General features: G+C 45.4%; 1 protein-coding gene across 6 annotated transcripts in view; it reads left to right on the top strand.

Moving 5' to 3' along the window:
- Nucleotides 1-1,752: 1,752 nt before the first annotated feature.
- The window catches only part of mri (mrityu), a 189,160-nt gene continuing 177,459 nt past the window's right edge, over nucleotides 1,753-13,453 (top strand). For all 6 annotated transcript variants that reach the window (XM_068362012.1, XM_068362011.1, XM_068362010.1 and 3 more), the window contains exon 1: nucleotides 1,753-1,896. The gene's annotated coding sequence lies outside the window, so the exon portion shown is untranslated. The remainder of the gene's footprint in view (nucleotides 1,897-13,453) is intronic.

Genomic DNA, 13,453 nt, shown 5'->3' with positions numbered 1-13,453 from the left:
AGTTTCCACATCTCTGTTAATTATAAAATAATATTTTGATGAGATTGTCGTTCAAAAGAACCGATAGGAAATGGGTTAAATATTCTGAACAGTTCTATATATGATTGAGCAAGGCCTAAAGAATATCTAATATATTCAGACTAACATCTGAGCCCCAAATTTGCTATAGAAATTTTATATTTATTTACCTGACTTGTGAATGTGCATACCTCTACTGTGGGTTCTGGCGTTTTCAAATATGCGGCCCTAAGACTATACAATAAGCTTCCACGAGACATCCAAAGCACTGAAGGAGTTGAAGACTTTCTTGTTTTATAAGTGCTTTGGTAATGTAAAACTGACAATTAACGAGGAATAAACTATGTGATACTTCAAATCTTGTATGCCCAGTAGACATAGCGTTCCCGAGTGTCATATAACCAGGAAAACAGCCCTTTAAGTAAAATATACAAATGTGCACGCATGTCTCCATACAATACTGTTTTTTCCTGTGTGCACCTATATACCTATTGTAAGAGGAAATGAGATGATTGTGAATTGCGGGAAAATGCAATGGAGAGAGAGAGAGAGAGAGAGAGAGAGAGAGAGAGAGAGAGAGAGAGAGAGAGAGAGAGAGAGAGAGAGAGAGAGAGAGAGAGAGGTGGGTGGGATGTCCATAATGTTGATATCAAGGTCTAAAAAAAGGTTAGGTTTGTAGAGATAGTTGACATAAAGAAGGTTGATCCGCCAAAATATGCTCTTTTCTGATGACAACGTTTTTTTTCTTTTTAAATAAAAAATAATAGTTAATGCTTATTGGCTCATAAGGCTTTGAATTGTAATTTAGTATGAGATTTTCATCTGTGAAGTTTGGCAATATCTTCTATTTCCTGGTGATTGAATGCTGACAGAATTGCATCATTTGTTTCTTGCAGGAGTTAATATTAGTAGCCTAGTACTATTAATAGTTTCAAAAATTCACGGAGTCAAGTACTGTATGTAGGTGAGGAATGTGATAACTGCTGTGGAGTTTATCATTAGTGTGGATGCCTGTAAGTAACTTATGCAAATAAAATGGAAGTAATTGTCTAACTGAATATCTTAGAAAGATTTTAAAGAAACTCTTGGCACCCTTGATTGAAATGATCGGGAATTAGTGATTTTTACAAGTTTTGATATTGGGTTCATACAGTACATAATGTGTAAACTGTAAAGTATGTCGGAGATTAAAGAATGTCTGCTCGGGGAAAAGTTTTGACAATTATTGTAAAATATGCGTCTTATTTCAAACCTGTGCTAAGAAAAAATGTTATAAATGGTATTGTTGAGGTCTATTAATTCATGAAAATAACCATTGGATCGTATTTTCCTTTAAATTTTTCAATGCAATGATGTGCAAAGTAACCTAATTTGCTAATGAATGCAGTAAACAGTTTTTTAAAAACTAGACTACAATTTCCTGCCATTAAATTGAACGAGAAGGATTTCAAATGCATAAATTCTATATAATTAATATTGCTAGAAGTACCACCATTAACTCCAAATATTTGATATGCAACCACCTTTTTTTTCTCAGCAATAATAAAAGAAATGACTGGGGGTTTATCTGGCAACAATGCAATCTATCTTAATTTCTCAATGTGAAGAATCTTAGTGGCATATTTATATATATCCATGAATAGTTATTATCATGAATCTAAATAAGAATTTCTTATAGGTCATTACATTCAAATCTCATTTTGGACTGCAATAATAAAAGAAACCTTTCTTTAGGTCATCTGGCAACACTGTCATTGTATACGAAGGTTGTTTTTGTGTGACGACGGAATCTGGTCATTACGAACATTAAATATCCATCTGACGATTTCAACTTCGGAGGGAAGAACCCCTATTGTCCATAGGGGCCCCCTACAGCAGGTAAGCAAGGCCAATTAATAATTCTGTGTAAATATCAGCTTAATTAAGGATTTTTTGTGCCAATTTTCAGATGAAATCTGTTGTCCTGTTCAACAATGGGAAATAATTTTGGGGGGTTCCCCTCTCACGTTTTTGACAGGTGAATTTAATTTCCAGATGATGTTAATGTTGTTATAACACCAGAAAGTGTTATTTTACTCTGATTTACGTTTAATTAATGAGGGTTTATAGCCTAGGGCAATGCAAGTGTCAGTCACCTAGGTCAGCCAAGGCTAAAGTTCTACTGCCTAAGGTCTGCTTGATTTTTTAAGTTCGTATTTTGCCTACTATTTAATTTATTGACATTCCAATTGGCTCGCATTTTATTGTATTAAATTAAGGTTAGATTTTCAACTTGTTAAGAAAAGTTTTATAATGTTTCTTAGGATATTTTAGGATGTATGTACGATGATGGCCATGTCTCGTAACCCGCTTGTACTTGACCCTATCGCTAAGAATGCGTTGGCCTGAGGGGCTCGCTGGGTACCTTACCCCCCCCCCCCCCCCAGTCCGTGTAAGGATGTGGCTTGTAGGTTAGATTGTATGATGTTCTATGCACATGTTCCCGTCCGTCGTTATACAAAGGCTTCCATTGAAGTCTTCATCTTCCGCTAACCCAACCGAGGGTGCTTTGTCATTTCTTACTTTGACTTTAATTTTCTTAAACTGTCCACTTGCTTAACAGACCTCGGATGACTTGCTGGCGTTGCCGCCTTGACCACACTTGTGTTGGGGGTGGATGCATTGTTGCTGTTGTAGACGCATAGAATATCCACAGGCGCTGAGTTATGTTTTCAAGGAACTCACAATAGAAGGCCAATCGATTCCAAATTTTGATACATATTTAAAATCTTATTCAAGTATTAAATAGTAAAATTCATATCCTTTTTTTTATTTCATTTATGGTAATTTTGCATCTTTCATTATCAATGCTTAAATACCAAATTTACATCTACGTTATAAAGTGTGGTGATTTTACAAGGATTAAAATGTTAGAAAATTATCTTACATTGATGTTCTTTGTAGTAAATTTGGATCTTTCATTATCAAAGCTTAATTACCAAATTTAAATTTGTAATAAAGTGTGGTGTTTTTACAAGGATTGAAATGTAAAAAATTATATCCGACACAGTTTTGATGTTATTTATGGTAATTTTGCATCTTTCATTGTCGAAGCCTAATTGCCAAATGTAAATCTTATGTAATAGCGTAAAGTGTGGTTTTTACAAAGAAATGTGGTCGTAGTCAGCAGGAAAATACCAGATATTGCTGTTTGACCCTTTTTTGATTACGGGCTGCAAGTGTACAAGAGCTCGTGCCTGGCCGTAAGGGACAGGCAATCTGAAACATCAAAAACGACCATGTTTTGAGACAATAAACCACAAAGCGGCATCACTGCAACATGCTCCTACCCAGTGCATACCCAAGTTTCTCTGAACGGAGCATTGATAAAATTTGAAATTAGAATATTCCTCAGAATTTGAGTTAGTAATTTGTAGACATGTTGGGATGCAGCTGAACTTATCCTAGCTAAGGGGGTCGTATCCCATTTGACCACCCTAGCGTTTCCCATTCCCTAACCTGAGCCAGGATACTAAATCTCATAAAAATATTATTATTATTATTATTATTACTTGCTAGGATACAAATCCTAGTTGGAAAAGCAGATTGCTATAAGCCCAGGGGTCCCAACGGGGAAAATAGCCCAGCGAGGAAAGGAAACAAGGAAAAATAAAATATTTTAAGAAGAGTAACCACATTAAAATAAATATTTTCTATATAAACCATAAAAAAATTTAAAACAAGAGGAAGAGAAGGCAGATAGAATAGTGTGCCTGAGTGTATCCTCAAGCAAGAGAACTCCACCCCAAGACAGTGGAAGACCATGGTACAGAGGCTATGGCACTACCCAAGACTAGAGAACAATGGTTTAATTTTGGAGTGTCCTTCTCCAAGAAGAGCTGTTTACCATAGCTAAAGAGTCTCTTTTACCCTTACCAAGAGGAAAGTGGCCACTGAACAAATACAGTGCAGTAGTTAACCCCCTTGAGCGAAGAAGAATTGTTTGGCAATCTCAGTGTTGTCAGGTGTATGAGGACAGAGGAGAATCTGTATGTGTAGGCAAAGAGAAAGAACCGTAACCAGAGAGAAGGATCCAATGTAGTACTCTCTGGCCAATCAAAGGACATCATAACTCTCTGGTGGTAGCATTTCAATGGGTGGCTGGTACCCTGGCCAACCTACTACCTACAAATAAGATTTGTTTTGTTTGTTTCCATTAATGTTTCAAATCTAATCTGAGAGTAATGGTCTCCCAGGGCTGTCAGTTGAATGAGAGTTCAAGACCCACTTAAGCTCAATAGTTTCTTGTAGTGTGTGCAACCTCGCCATCATTGTGAACTAGGAAAGTGGTCTGGGGAACCCATAGGTCCACCTGTTGAGTCATAAGCAGCCATTGCCTGTCCCTCCCTGATCTTAGCTTGATGGAGAGGAAGCTTTGTTGCTGATCATATGTACATATGGTCATTCTCCAGGGAATTTTACTATCCTATGCTTCTGCCATTCGTGAGTTACTTTTAAACAATGTGGCCAAGTTGTGGAATTATCTTCATAATCAAGTAGTTGAATCGTTGGCACTAAAAAAGTTCAAAATTGTAGCGAATGTTTTTGTGTTAAACAGACTAAATCTCTTTTTATAGTTTATTCATGAAAGATCCATTTTAATGTTGTTGATCTTAGAATATATTTATATGTTTCATTAATTCTCATGTTGTTTATTCATTTCCTTATTTCCTTTGTGTTCCCACACTAACAAACCTTGTGGATTATCGTTTGGCAGAGCTGGAAGGTATACATTAGACTAAAGTGCGAGCTGGCAACCCTGCCTAACCGTTTGAGCAGGTAGGCCTAGGGGATGGCTGGGGGGGTACCCAGCCGCCTCTATATATACTCTCAGCTATGAGCTATGTCACTTTTTTTTTTTTTGGCTCAGTAGAGAGTGGACATCTCATCTCTCTCTCCTCCCAAGGCTGTCATTGGACATTGTAATCATTCTTTCTCTTTTCAGGTGTGCTTACTTCTTCTGCCTTCATGCGGACTTGTCCTGGGTGCAAGGGTGCTGCATGCGGTACCTTTAGTCATGGCTGGATACTGACCTTCATTCTGTGTCCTTTGTGTAGAGGGCATCATTGCGAGCAGTGTTCGTCCTGTGAAGAGTGTAGGAATTGGCTTGCCTCCCAGTGGGAGAAGTTTGGATGGCGCAAGAAGAAGGCTAAGCACAATCTTTCTCCCTTAGGGGCGAGGAGAGTGCGTTCTTGTTACTCTCGCACCCCCACAACCTCTTTCTAAAGCTCCTTGTTCGTGCTCTTCTGGGTCGCGATCAAGCAGGAGCGCAGACCACTTAACTCCTTGGCAACCCCAGGATACTTGGAGGGTAGTTGCTTCCCCTAAAGGAGTAACTTCACCTCCAGCCGCCGGGGAGCCATTTTCCCTTGCAGATGTGTTGCTGGTATGGCTTTCGATAGGGGTTTCTGCACCCTCTATGAAGGAAGAACTTGTTCGACTCCTTCAGCTTGGTGCCAGGAAAGATCCTACTCCAGAGCCCTCAACATCTGATGCCTTAGAGGTCTGTGAAGTTCACCTGGCGCCCTCTCCTGGACCTTCCATGCTTGGACGCTGCGATGACGATCCTACTCCCCATCCTGGGACATCGTTGTCCGTTAACTTTCAGCCTTCTATTTCTCCCCACAGGAATTCCTTTGGCTGAAGGGGATGATCTTCTAGAAACCAGCACTCCTTCCACCAGCGGTGTGCAGGGATGAGCTTCACCATCTTCTCGTCCTTCGGGACACTATTTGAATGACGATCTAAAGATCATCAGGAGCGTAGGTCATTGCGATCCAAACGACCTCCAGTGCCCTTTGCTCCCTGGGGGTTGCTTTAGCGCAGCATTCGCCTATGCAATGCTCCACAACGCGTCCTCCTGTGACGCGTTCGCCAACGCTTAAAGTAGCCCCCTACTTGGATGTCTTCGGACATTGTCTGGCGTAGGCATTCCTGTGTAGCAGCAGGAATGCCCGAAGCTAAGGCTCATAAACTTCTACTCGTGAATCGCGCCTATTGACACGTGAAACTCATGATTTTGCGCGAGAAACTCGTAATTTTGCGTGCAAAACTCGTGAATTTGCGCGCAAATCAGTGATTTCCAGGAGTGATTCACGAGTGGAGGATTTGGAACCGTGAGCAAGTGCGGTACCAATACCTCCGCCTCAGTATTCTACCACCTTTAGCGGCAGAGCTATACCCTTCCCAGAAGGATTTAAGGAGCCTCCTATTAGGTAAGCTTATGTGCCTATTAGCCTAGACCCTCCTTTGTTCGACGAAGGATCATCTCCTGTTGCCTCAAGACTTCTGAGTCTGCGCAGGCTCCCTCTAGGGTTCCTTTCAGGGGACGTTCTCCTCCTGGATTCTCAAGCGAAGTCCAGGACTTGCTAAAGGGTGCAAAGCTACAATTCTAGTTGGAAAACAGGATACTATAAGCCCAGGGGCTCCAATAGGGAAAATATCCCAGTGAGGAAAGGAAACAAGAAAAAATAAAATTTTTAAGAGTAACAACATTGAAATAAATATCCCCTATATAAACTATATAAACTTTAACAAAACAACAGAAAAAAACAAGACCGTTTTCTTAGATTTAGAGGAACAAGTTTTGCTGTAATTTAGTTTGCTATAAAATGCTGTTTAGTACTAACCACCATGAAGGATGACTAAGAATTGAGGTTCATACAAGATCTCTCGTATGCGCTACAGTATTAGTATTGCCATAAAAATGATCAGATCAGATCAGTTTTATTTTGAATAATTTATGAAGTTCCTTACTTTACATATTTACGGAAAGTAGAAAATATATTTGTTCTGTAACTGACATACAAACCACGCTATTTAATAGGGTATTACTTTCGGCGTAGCTGAAATGATGAGCCATTAAAATTTAACGAGGGTTTACTACCCACACCGCTAGTTAGCGGGGGGTAGGGGAAGGTAGCTTGCTAAACCCCCCCCCCCCCACACACACACACACACACACACACCTGTGCTTGAGCTCACTTTGCTCTCGGCTCGGATGGTAGACGGACGTGTCCTCTCTCATCCTCGCCGCTCTTTGGCAGCCATTAATGCTTTTTTGCTTTTTCTTTGACACAGGTTTGTGTGTGAAGTCACCCTTTTCCCTTATTGTAGAGGTCAATGGTGTGAAAGTAATAACAAGTGTGGTGAGTGTAGGGAGTGGTGTACCTCCCAGTGGGAGAGGTTTTCTTGGCTACGTAAGAAGAAGGCGGGATCTTTCTCCATCGAAGGTTTCTTTGAAAGGAGAAAAACCCAAGAACTCTTCTTCTGTTGCCCAAACCTCCTCCAAAACTCCCACTCGGTCTCTTTCGAGAGACCGTCGACTGGTAGCGTAGACCATGGTTCTGTTTTCCAAGCTTGGGGTTCGAGAGATGGCGTTGCCTCCCCTAGCGAGGCAGCTCCACCTCTTCCCCCGGGGGAGGATTTGTCATTAACCAATCTTTTTCAGCTTTGGTCTTCTTTGGGGCTCAAGGGTTCGCCCTCCAGGGAAGCATTACTTGACTACATCCGATTGGGTGCCGCTGTCAAGCAATCGCCGACTTTGGCAGAGGTTGATCCTCTGTCAATTGTTGACGTTGTGGTGTCAGAGGTATCCAATGCGGTATCTCCTAATACCTCTGCCTCTTCACATCCCGCAGTAGCTGAAGGCTTAGTTTCTCCTCCTCGAGCGTCAATGCCCTCCCGCGCGAGCGTCAATGCCCTCCCGCGCGAGCGTCAATGCCCTCCCGCGCGAGCGTCAATGCCCTCCCGCGCGAGCGTCAATGCCCTCCCGCGCGAGCGTCAATGCCCTCCCGCGCGAGCGTCAATGCCCTCCCGCGCGAGCGTCAATGCCCTCCCGCGCGAGCGTCAATGCCCTCCCGCGCGAGCGTCAATGCCCTCCCGCGCGAGCGTCAATGCCCTCCCGCGCGTGAGGCTGCTGGACAACACATGGCAAGGTCGAACATCGCCGCATTCCCCTCCCCGCAGGCGCAGAACAGAGCACACTGCGGCAGAAGGGAAGCATCCTGAAAGGTCCAGGAACCCTTTTTCTTCTTTTCAGGCAAACTCCTCTATGGAAACTCCTCCCAGGGATCTGTCGATCCCTGTTCCTCCAGAGGGAGTGTCTGACAGCGCCGCTGTCAGTCAACAACCATGGTTCGGTGCACTAATCAGAGCATGACAGCTTGATTTCTCTGAGTTGGGTCACAGATCCTTGGCTGTTTCTACCCCTCTGAAGAGAAAAAGAGGGGTTTCTGACGCGGTGACTCCTCCGAGAGCTAAGTTGTCTCCTCGCAAGCCTTTGAGGCAGGTTCCTTCACCCCCCCAGACTTTTTCTCCTTCCCTGTTGGACAAGGATTTCCCATCCTCAGGGGAGTCACGTGAGGTGAGACATTCCCCCATCTCACCAATAAGGGAAACCCCACCTCGCGTTGAAAAGTCTTCCCGGGTAGGGGCTGAAAAGAACTTGCCACCGTCTATGTTAGAGTTCTACATTCTTCCCAGGAAGAAGTCTAAGGATTCAAAGACTACCAAAATCCTCGACAAGACTTAGGACGGAGCCGGCTAGTCACTCGGAGAACGTCCGCGAATCTCCCCAAGAAGAGCCCTTGGGGGACAGGAGACTTCGCTGCAAGTCCAGCATCCGGAGGAGAACTACAAGAGTCAGAGCATGCATTTTGGCAGGTTCTGACTCTTATGAGGGCTCTCAATGGGTTTACTGACCCAAAGATTCCCCCTCGAGAGGGTAAAGGCACAGTCTTGGACCGCGTATTTGGCACTTAAAAACCTTCTAAGGCCAGTGCGGCTCTGCCCTGGTCTCAGGGGGTTAAGAGTACCAGGGACAAGATCGCTGTCCAGCTCTCTGAGTTGGCCTCCTCCAACCGTTCCAGTGCCGGCAACAAGCTTCTCCCACCTCCTCGCATACAGCAAAGGAGGTACTTCGAGATCTTGGAGGAGCCTTGTTTAGCTCTTCCTCTCCACCATTCATTGGAAAAGCTTACCAGGGGAGTCCCTCTTGAAAGACACTCCAACCGGCAGGTCTCGTTCTCGGCAACCGAGAACCTTAACCAGGAGAAGGCTGCGAAATGCGCTATGCAAGCCACTTTGTGGGTGGATATCTGGTTAGGGACCTAGGGTATCCTGATACGCTCTGAGGACTTCTCCTAAGAACATACCAGGAAAGCTGTTGAGACGTTCCTCCTCTCAGGCACTCGCACGATCGAGTTTCTGGCCCACCAAGTCTCGAACTTGTGGGCAAACACCATCCTGAAACGTCGGGATGCGGTGGCTGAGAGGTTCCATCAGAAGGTCCCTAGCACCGAGATAAATAGGCTCAGGCATTCTTCCTTAGAAGGAACGATCTTGTTTGAGCCTAAGGATGTGGAACAGGCTGGTGAGAGGTGGAGGAAGTCCCACCAAGACTCCTTCCTGCATATGGCTTTGACATCCAAGCCCTATAAGCCTCCAGCACCCCAGCAGTCCCGTCCGACCAAGACCACGAAACCGACGGCAGCAGCGAAGACAGTGGTGTTTAAACCCTTTCCTGTCAAGGACAAGGCAAAAGGTACTCCAGAGGAGGTAAGAATCCTAGAGGGAGCAGCCGAGGCTGCAAGCGCTAGCATTGGCAGCCCCCCTGCATGTCCACCAGTGGGGGTATGCCTACAAAGTTGTGCAGACAGGTGGCAGCAACTCGGGGCCGATTCCTGGACGATTTCCGTAATCAGTCAGGGATATCGTGTCCCGTTCACAACATCTCTACATCCCCTGATGACGAATCCTGTGTCGTTGAGCTCCCTTGCCATGGGATCAGCAAGGTGGCAAGCCCTTCGGGCAGAAGTCCAGACCCTGTTGAAGAAGGGCGCTCTCCAAGAGGTCCCCGACAGTTCCCCAGGCTTCTTCAGTCACCTCTTTCTTGTAAAGAAGGCGTCTGGAGGCTGGAGACAAGTCATCAACCTCTCGGCTCTGAACAAGTTTGTCAAACAAACTCCGTTCAGCATGGAGACCGCAGATACGGTCAGACTAGCAGTGAGACCGCAAGAATTCATGTGTACACTGGATCTGAAGGACGCGTACTTCCAGATCTCAGTCCATCCGTCTTCAAGGAAGTACTTAAGATTCAGCCTAGACAACAAGGAGTACCAATTCAAGGTGCTGTGTTTCAGTCTCTCCGTAGCACCGCAGGTTTTCACCAGAGTGTTCACCCTAATATCTTCATGGGCACATAGGATCGGCATCCGTCTCCTCCGTTATCTGGACGACTGGCTGATCCTAGCAGACTCGGTGTCATCCCTTCTTCAGCACCGGGACAAACGTCTGGGCCTTTTCCAGGATCTGGGGATCATGGTAAATCTCGAGAAGTCCTCTCTGCTTCCCACTCAAAGACTGGTATATCTAGGCATGATTATAGACACCAATCTCCACAAAGCCTTCCCATCAGACGACAGGATAGCAAGGCTGAGGAAGGTCGCAAGCCCTTTTCTCAGACGAGAAGAACTTTCAGCCCAATCGTGGTTACGTCTCCTCGGTCACCTTTCGTCTTTGGCTCGTCTAGTTCCCAACGGTCGTCTCAGGATGAGATCCCTCCTGTGGCGGCTCAAGTCCCGGTGGAATCAAGGTTATGATTCCCTGGATGTCATGATCCCTATGGGACTTGCAGAACTGACGGACCTCCAGTGGTGGGTGACAGACGAGAACCTACGAAGAGGAGTGGATCTTCTCGTCCTCCCCCCGGATTTGATGCTGTTTTCGGACGCCTCAAAGAAAGGGTTGGGGGCCCCACGTACTGCACCACAGGACCTCAGGCCTGTGGTCAGAATCAGAAAAGTGCCTCCATATAAATCTTCTAGAGATGAAGGCCGTCTTTCTGGCCCTTCAACAGTTCCAACAATACCTGGCGGGTCACTCTATGGTGGTGATGAGCGACAACACCACAGTAGTGGCTTACATCAACAAACAAGGAGGTACCTTTTCGAAGCAGCTATCCCATCTTGCAGTAGAGATACTGAGATGGGCCGAAGTCCACTCGATTCCGCTATCGACACGTTTCATTCCAGGCAAAAGGAATGTGCTTGCCGACAATCTGAGCTGAGCGTCTCAGATAGTGAGTACCGAGTGGTCTTTGGATCATCTATTAGCCAACAAAGTCCTGACTTTGTGGGGTTCTCCGACTGTGGATATGTTTGCAACAGCTCTGAACTTCAAGCTTCCACTGTACTGCTCCCCAGTCCCGGGTCCCAAGGGTCTCTGGCAAGATGCCTTCCAACAACGGTGGGACAACATCGACGTTTACGCCTTTCCCCCGTTCTGTCTGATGAGGAGGGTGCTCAACAAGACCAGAACATCGGTCAATCTTTCTATGGCCCTCATAGCTCCGCTATGGCATCACGTGGAATGTTTTCCGGACCTTCTGCAACTCCTGACGGAGCTACCGAGAGAGCTCCCTCCATGACACAATCTACTCAGACAACCACATGCCAACATCTTCCACAAAGCCGTAGTATCGCTACGACTTCACGCCTGGAGACTATCCAGCATCTCCTCGCTGAGAGAGGCTTTTCGCAACAAGTTGCGGTCAGGATGTCTGTTCATCTGCGAAAGTCATCCGCAGCTGTCTACCAGGCAAAGTGGAAAGTCTTCTGTGGTTGGTGTCTTGGAAGGGGTATCTCTCCACTCGATGCCACTATTCCAACTATTCATCGTGTATTTGCGGGAAGAAATGTGCCTTTCAGTCTCGGCAGTGAAAGGCTATCGCTCAGCCTTATGTCTAGCCTTCAGGCTGAAAGGAATGGACATTTCTTCTTCGCTGGAACTTTCCCTACTCATACGAAGTTATGAACTTACCTTCCCTCAGTCGGAAGTGAGACCTCCTCCATGGAACGTGGTTAGAGTTCTCAGGTCTCTTAAGAGACCTCCCTATGAACCATTACCCCAGGCTTCATATCGCCACCTAACCTGGAAGACGGTGTTCCTACTAGCTTTGGCTTCGGCCAAGCGTGTTAGCGAACTTCATGGTCTCTCGTATGACATCGCCCATTCAAGGGGATGGGGGGAGATAACGTTCAGATTCGTCCCTGAGTTTATTGCTAAGACTCAGAATTCAGGAGTAGCGGATCCTCGGTTCAACTCCTTCCGTTCTGTAACAGATGACCCAGACCATCTCCTACTATGCCCAGTAAGGAGTTTGATGCTATATCTTAAAAGAACAGCTGCAGTTCGTCCTCATGTGCCAGATGTATTCGTTAGCACAGGGAGGACCAAGTGGAGGGTCACTAAGAACACCATCTCGGCATGGATTCGTAGAGTGATTCATCTGTCCCTGAATCCAGATCCTCCTCCGTCACGTCGCCCTAGAGCAAATGATGTCAAGGGCGTAGCTACGTCCCTGGGCCTTCAAAAAGAATTTGTCAGTGACGCAGGTCCTTCAAGCTGGGGTGTGGAAGCGTCAGACAAACCTTCACAGCCCACTACCTGCAAGACATGACCCACAGGAGGCTCGATACGTTCTCTATCGGCCCTGTGGTGGCTGCACAACAGCTGGTTTAAAACCTCAAGCTCCTTATTTGTCAAGTAGCAGAAGGTTGAGGGCATTGTTACCCGGTTTTAGTCTGCATTAATGAAAAGGTTTGACTGGCCCTTATTCTTTTCTTCATCATCCCCTCTCTTGGGGAAAGCAGCATCCTGGGTTCTCTGCATAGCTGACCTCAAACCACTGCAGGTAAACCATGTTTCCTTGTGTTCCTAGTATTAAGTTAATACTGTCACGTCCCCATACCCTGACGAGGTGGTATTGGGAGAGTCCTAGTCTACAAGTTTACATCTAAAGATCAACTTCCTAGGATGAGTCACACTTCATTATGCCTTCATACACAGCTTGCTTAGCAAGGTTTTAGCCAGGTGCTGGGACTCCTTATTTCTTGGGTGCTGACACACTCAAATAACGAGTCCCTGGGCAAAGCCATAAAGCCAGTACTGGCTGGGACCTCCACCCTTCCTAATGGGTGAGTCACCCCTATTAAATAGCGTGGTTTGCATGTCAGTTACGTAACAAATGACAAATTCGTAGATAATTTGTATTTTTCCTAACTATACAAACCTTAGCTATTTAATCAAACTTGCCCGCCAGCCCTATCCCCCTTGAAGTCCTACCTCCAAGCAAAGTGAGCTCAAGCACAGGTGTGTGGAAGGGGGGGGGGGGGGTTAGCAAGCTACTCTCCCCTACCCCCGCTAACTAGCGGTGTGGGTAGTAAACCCTCGTTAAATTTTAGTGGCTCGTCCTTTCGGCTACGCCGAAAGTATTACCCCTATTAAATAGCTAAGGTTTTGTTTAGTTGGGAAAAATACAAATTATCTATGAATTTGTCATCTTTGAGAAATTTAAGGATATGAGTGGTACTGTATTTTTTATTGAATACAGTAA

The sequence above is a fragment of the Palaemon carinicauda genome, chromosome 38, assembly GCF_036898095.1.
Source record: "Palaemon carinicauda isolate YSFRI2023 chromosome 38, ASM3689809v2, whole genome shotgun sequence".
NCBI classification, from domain to species: Eukaryota; Metazoa; Arthropoda; class Malacostraca; order Decapoda; family Palaemonidae; genus Palaemon; species Palaemon carinicauda.
This window is presented reverse-complemented; position numbering and strand designations above follow the sequence as displayed.